Here is a 7,630-nt window from a genome sequence, read left to right as displayed (position 1 = left end):
CACGGCCAACGCAACAAAGGAGTGGCTCAAGAAGAAGCAGATTAAGGTCCTGGAGTGGCCTAGCCAGTCTCCAGACCTTAATCCCATAGAAAATTTGTGGAGGGAGCTGAAGATTTGAGTTGCCAAACGTCAGCCTCGAAACCTTAATGACTTGGAGAAGATCTGCAAAGAGGAGTGGGACAAAATCCCTCCTGATATGTGTGCAAACCTGGTGGCCAACTACAAGAAACGTCTGACCTCTGTGATTGCCAACAAGGGTTTTGCCACCAAGTACTAAGTCATGTTTTGCAGAGGGGTCAAATACTTACTTCCCTCATTAAAGTGCAAATGATTTTATAACATTTTTGACAAAAGTTTTTCTGGATTTTTTTTTGTTATTCTGTCTCTCACTGTTCAAATAAACCTACCATTAAAATTATAGTCTGATCATTTTTTTGTAAGTGGGCAAACGTACAAAATCAGCAGGGGATCAAATACTTTTTTCCCCCACTGTACCTGCTGGAGCACGTGCTATGTGTGGGTGTTGCTATGGTGACCAGTGAGCTGAGATAACACGGAGCTACAGTTGAAGTCGGAAGTTTACATACACCTTAGCCAATTACATTTAAACTCAGTTTTTCACAATTCCTGACATTTAATCCTAGTAAAAATTCCCTGTCTTGTTCTGGAGCCAGTGGGTTTGGCGACAAATATGTAGCGAGGACCAGCCAACGAGAGCATACAGGTCGGAGTGGTGGGTAGTATATGGGGCTTCGGTGACAAAACGGATGGCTAGACTGCATCCAATTTGCTGAGTAGTGTTGGAGGCTAATTTGTAAATTACATCGCCGAAGTCAAGGATCGGTAGGATAGTCAGTTTTAGGAGGGGAAGTTTGGCAGTATAAATGAAGGAGGCTTTGTTGCGAAATAGGAAGCCGATTCAAGATTTAACTTTGGATTGGAGATGCTTACTGTGAGTCTGGAAGGAGAGTTTACAGTCTAGCCAGACACCTAGGTATTTATAGTTGTCCACATATTCTAGGTCAGAACTGTCCAAAGTAGTGATGCTAGTCGGGCAGGCAGGTGTGGGCAGCGATCAGTTGAAGAGCATGCATATCATTTTACTAGCATTTAAGAGCAGTTGGAGACCATGGAAGGAGTGTTGTATGGCGTTGAAGCTCTTTTGGAGGTTTGTTAACACAGTGTCCAAAGAAGGGACAGATGTATACAGAATGGTGTCGTCTGCATAGAGGTGGATTAAATAATCACCCGAAGCAAGAGCGACATCATTGATATATTCAGAGAAAAGAGTCGGCCCAAGAATTGAACCCTGTGGAACCCCCATAGAGACTGCCAGAGGTCCGGACAACAGGCCCTCCGATTTGACACACTGAACTCTATCTGAGAAGTAGTTAGTGAACCAGGTGAGGCAGTCATTAGAGAAACCAAGGCTGTTGAGTCTGCCGATAAGAATATGGTGATTGACAGAGTCGAAAGCCTTGGCCAGGTCGATGAAGACGGCTGCACAGTACTGTCTTTTATCGATGGCGGTTATGATAATGTTTATGATATCGTTTAGTTGCCCATCCTTGAGCTAGGCTATTCTGTAGCTAGCTACTTCCACATAGTAATTGTAATCAAAAACAAACATCATTACCATCACAATAAACTAAAATGGGATGCAACAGTCAGAAAGTATAATTGGCTTAACAGCCAATGTGTATTATTTTTAACATACTATTAAAATAGTACTCACTTATAGGAATGTGTAATTGTTTACAAGTTGCTGGTAGCGATCCCATAAATCCATCGTCAAAAACCACAACCACAAGTAACTTCCTGTTCTTCGACGGACTCTGGCCAGACTGAAGAAGGGTCAGTACTATTCGAAATCCATAGGACGTCCCTACCCTAAACCCTACCATTAATACCTACCGTTACCCTAACCGTAACCATTTTACATTTCAACTTAAATGGGGTAGGGACATCCCAAGGATCCCGGAGTTGTGTCAAGTTGGCTGGATGTCCTTTGGGTGGTGGACCATTCATGATACACACAGGAAATTGTTGAGCATGAAAAACCCAGCAGCGTTGTAGTTCTTGACACACATATAATTGAGTTAATAAAGCCGCATACAAACGTGGTCTCTTTTTTATTTTCTTGAGTAAGGCAGCTCCAAAATGCAGGTGTTTCAGCCTAGCTCAGTGCTTTTTGTGGTGGTGGTGGGGCAAGCCAGCAGAAAATACGGAGCGTTGCGTCGTGATTGGCTCAGTGTTCTGTCACTCATGGGGACACTACGTCACCGCCAAGTCTCAGGGTAGAGCTCGAAAATTCTAGCCCCTTGGGTGCTGCCCTAGAGTTATATTAGAAGTGCCCATCCAAGAAGGCTCAAGGTTATTGGACACAGATAAATGACATCAAATCACATTATACAGTAGCTTTAACTGGACTGATCATGTCAACATCATACTTTCAAAATATTAGCTAGCAGTCATCATCATGAATCAAGTCGACAATCTACTGGCAAATCCTTTTTTATCCTTGTCATATTTAGAGAAATAATGAAGAGAGATTCTAGATAACATGTGTCTGTGCTCATCGGCCATTGGACATAAACATTACACAACAAGTTGGAAATCGCGAATTCAACAATGAGTGATTTGGAAGGAATCCGTGGCTAACTGCAAGTATTGCAAAGCAATCATTTGCCTGCTATTCAGTGGAGTGGCTGTGTGGTCCCAAATCTGAGATTAAGGGTCTCTTTTCTCTAGTTTAAAATTATAAACATTCAACATTGGCTATGCTGTCAATGAAACATGATTTGTGCCGCGCTCAAAACAACTGTTAACTCAGAACTGCAAAATCTGACTTTAGTGAGTTCAAGACAACTGCGAACATGGGAAAAACAAGGTACGACTGGGAAAATACATTTTGAACTTTCATCCAACTTGGAATTGTATATTCGGAACTCGGGCCGCTTTCTAGAACTACGACATGAAGATCACTGACGTCATCATGATTCAACCTTCTTTTTTAGTTCCCAGTTGTCTTGAAAGCACCATAAATCCAGAGAATGCCAGACTTTGATGTCAAAGTTTGATGACAAAATTTGCCCACAAAGGACTGCCGCACCCTCTTCCTGTTGAAGTGAGCACAGCACAACAAGGTGAGTCCACAAATGTATTGTATGCTGCTGCATAAATGATTTAATATGCCAGGGAGATATGTATACTGTAGCTAAGACAGTAATACTAAGTGTATGTTGTGTAGTAAGCTGTTAGTAGCCCATGTGTCTCTCCCTAATAATTTACTCAATTTTCACCTCTTCATTTTGCCTACTGTTCTGACTTGGGGGTGCAGATGTACCCTATAACCTGTTTTTGACAAATGTAATCATTTAATATTTTAAGAGCTTCATTGTCTGCTTACATGCCCCCTTTATTTATCCTATGGTTCTGACTTGGTGTACAGGGAGAACACTGTAAGAACGGCCCATGTTCTGAATTCTGTTACTGTACATTTCAAAAGTGCTGAACAAATAGTTATATTGACTACGTCCATCCTAGCTCGCTCATTAATGTCTTAATCGAAATTACAGATTGCCTCTTATCTGCTTGTCATCCCCTTATGCCATAGTTTGTACATCTCAATTGTCAGTAGAAACCACATTTGTTTAAGCAAGTCAGCCATATCAGCTTTGTTTTTTTAAAAGGTAGTAAATGAGGCTGAATGAACTGTTTCACTGCCAGACAAGGCTCTGCTGATAGTCAGGTGTAGCAGTGGTAAGGTGTTGGGACAGCTTTATGTAGGCCCTAACAGTTTGTGGGCACCGTTTGTCACCATTATAGTGCAATTAATGTATTGTTTAGTGTTGTAGCTTTGCTGACATGCATCCCATTTTTTTCCCCCCACCAAGATTTACATGCTAAAATTGCCACTGCACTTGCTACCAAACCCCATTCAAAGGCACTTAAATCTTGTCTTGCGCATTCAGTCTCTGAATGGCACACATAATCCATGTCTCAATTGTCTCAAGGGTTAAAAATCCTTCTCTAACCTGTCTTCTCCCCTTCATCTACCACCTCGTAACAGTCACATCTGTAGCCATGAAATGCTTTAAAAGGCACTAAAATGGCTCACATCAACACCATTATCCCAGAAACCATGGACCCACTCCAATTCGCATACCGCCCCAACAGATCCACAGATGGCGCAAACTCTATTGCACTCCACACTGCCCTTTCCCACCTGGACAAAAGAAACACCTACGTGAGAATGCTCTTCATTGACTAGAGCTCAGTGTTCAACATTTTAGTGCCCTCCAAGCTCATCACTAAGCTAAGGACCCTGGGACTGAACACCTCCCTCTGCAACTGGATCCTGGACTTCCTTACGGGCTGCCCCCAAGCAATGAAGGTAGGTAACAACATATCCGCCACACTGATCATCAACACGGGCCCCCTCAGTTCCCTCCTGTACTTTCTGTTCACTCATGACTGCACGGCCAGGCACAACTTCAACACCATCATTATGTTTGCTGACAACACAACGGTGGTAGGACTGATCACCGATGAAGATGAGGCAGCCTATAGGGAGGAGGTCAGAGACCTGGCAGTGTGGTGCCAGGACAACAACCACTCCTTCAACGTCAGCAAGACAAAAGGAGCTGATTGTGGAATACAGGAAAAGGAGGGGCGAGCATGCCTCCTGCACATCGATGGGGCTGTAGTAGAGCGGGTCGAGAGCTTCTAGTTCCTTGGAGTACACATCATTAAGGAATTAACATGGTTCACACACAACCACACAGTTGTGAAGAGGGCACGACAGCACCTCTTCCCCCTCAGGAGGCTGAAAAGATTTGGCACGGCCTCTTAGATCCTCAAAAAGTTCTACAGCTGCACCATTGAGAGAATCTTGCCTGGCTGCATCAACGCTTGGTATGGCAACTGCAAGGCACGCGACTGCAAGGCGCTACAGAGGTTGGTGAGTACGACTCAGTACATCACTGGGGCCGAGCTCCCTGCCATTCAGGACCTCTATACCAGGCGGTGTCAGAGGAAGGCACAAATAATTGTCAAAGACTCCAGCCACCCAAACCATAGACTGTTCTCTCTGCTATCGCACGGAAAATGGTACCAGTGCACCAAGTCTGAGACCAAAAGGACCCTGAACAGCTTCTACCCCCAAGCCATAAGAGTGCTAAATAGCTAATCAAATGGCTACCTGCATTGACCTTTAAAAAAAAAAAAAAAAAACTATTGCACTGACTCTATGCACACACTGGACTTCTGGGATGCATTCCTCCCCACTGTGTGATTAGTCTTATGAAACCAAACATGTTCAGAGGCAAACTAAAATCTCTCATCTGGAACCCAGAGGGGGAATCTGCCATTGTACATTCAGGAGACTTTTTCCGTTTTCAGCCTTGTTACTTTGTGTTTCTGTAGTTGTTCCTCAAAATTATTACAGCTTCATCAAGGGACTTTCTTCACTGAGTCCCTCTATCATTTTAAGTGATGGAGTTTAATCAAACCCACACTGTGTCACACATTCCACAGCTACAGTATGTGACATGACATTGATCCTGGACTGTGAGGACATAGGTAGGCCTGTTATCTGCTCTACTGCAGTAGGTTTACCTATTCTTCTGTGTCCTCTCAATGTCAGTATAGAGCTCTCCGTCTCAGCCTTGAATACATTGAATTTGTAATCTATCTGTGAAGTAAGGTCAGTCTGCCAGATCCATTTCTAATGAGTTAGACACACAAATATCATAACCCAAAGACATGCTAAGCTCTCACCATTACAATAACAGGGGAGGTTAGCATTTTGGGGGGGTATGATATTTATGCCTTTGTAACTTTTTCACTCATCATTATTCACAATTAATTTGGGATTATCCATAATCATGGTAGCATCCACATTAATGTAGAAGTGTTTAGAAACATATTATATTCTTATTTACAATAAAAGTGACTCTCAAATGACACAATACATTATTTTCATTTCTACTGGGCACAAAATAATCTGAAACACAACCAAAACAAAGAGCAAATGCATCCAACACATTTGTAGAGTCACAAGCTTGATGTAGTCATTGCATGCTATGAATATTGGACCAAATGCTTAATTTATTACTACTGTAATACACATAAGTGAATTAAATACTTTTGGGGACTATGTACAAAAAGTGTTGTAATTTCTAAACAGTTCAACCGATATGAATGAAAATACCGTAAAATTAAAGCTGAGTCTGCACTTTAACCATTGTATCATTCAAAATCAAAAGTGCTGGAGAACAGAGCCAAAACAACAAAATTGTCACTGTCCCAATACTTTTGGAGCTCACTCTGTGTGTGTGTGTGTGTGTGTATATATATATATCACACACACACACACACACACACATCTTTTAACCATTTAGCAGATGCTCTTATCCAGAGCGATTTACAGAAGTAAGTGTATAGACTTTGATAGTTATTTTTCTTACTTAAGAGTCATGAAACTCATGGCAGCTCGGCAGCAGGGGACAGTGAGATTCTGATGCTATTTGAGGTGATCTCATTATCACAGGCCAATTAGTTAATCCCAGAGATTAGGTGGCCAAATTGGCTCTTCACCTGGTCAGCTTTCACTGAAGCCTATTCAGTCTGAGTTGACTTGGTTCTGTGAAATACGACACAGAATTTCAAATACTGGTGCAGGATCCTCTGTCACCGACCATTTAAGTCTGGCTTTAGCGAACAACCATTTTGGAGAAGTCTTTTTCAATGAACCACATCTGAGTCTAGGAAATTGAATAGCCTTGAGGCATATATCTCCCTTATGCTCTCGATCAAGAACTAAAAGACAAAAAAGACCACTTAATCTTCACCATCTATGATTCTTGGGTCGAAACAAGCTTCCAAGTCTGGTCAATTAAAAAGAATATGGCAAGGTCTCAGATGTAGAGCATATTTTAATCACACATAACTAATCAACCGCTAGTTACAATGATCCACATAAGTCTACTTAGATTGTTTCTGATTGTCAACTAATCAACCACTATTTACAATGACCCTTATAGGCCTACTTAGATTCTGTTTCTATGATGGTCAAGAGGTATTACGACAGTGTTAAGCAGAGCAGTGAGCACTAGTGAGCAGTGATATAAAAAGGTATAAGTGATTTATTTCTTCTTCACTCTTGGAACAGTCACCTCAGCCTCGCTCTCAGCAGCCACCACTTAAATTGGGTCTTTGAAGTGTAAAATCTCTAGCTCCTGGACTTCGCACCAATGGGCTTCATTATTGATTCATCCAAAAGGTTGAATCACAACCTTGTTAGCAGCTGAGGAAAAGGCTGGGGCATTTCATCTCCTTCATCCGCCGAGTGTGAAAGCTACGGTATCGCCACTAACTCATACGACTAATGCACAGGGGGCTCAAGGTTACAGTCCCTGTGTGAAGCTGCCGCACGTCAATTCCCTCCAGGCACTGATAGACAGTGGAACAGGGAAGAAGAAAAGCCCCCAGTTACACATTGATGTAAGTGTGTGAATTCTAGACTGTCTAGACGGCAGGGGAGATCCATTCTGGATTTCTCACCACCTCTTCCTCATAATAAGTGAGAAACAGAGACATTTCTAAGACAAAAGGTTTGAGATTGAGA

Source organism: Salmo trutta, chromosome 7 (assembly GCF_901001165.1).
Source record: "Salmo trutta chromosome 7, fSalTru1.1, whole genome shotgun sequence".
Classification (NCBI taxonomy): Eukaryota; Metazoa; Chordata; class Actinopteri; order Salmoniformes; family Salmonidae; genus Salmo; species Salmo trutta.
This window is presented reverse-complemented; position numbering follows the sequence as displayed.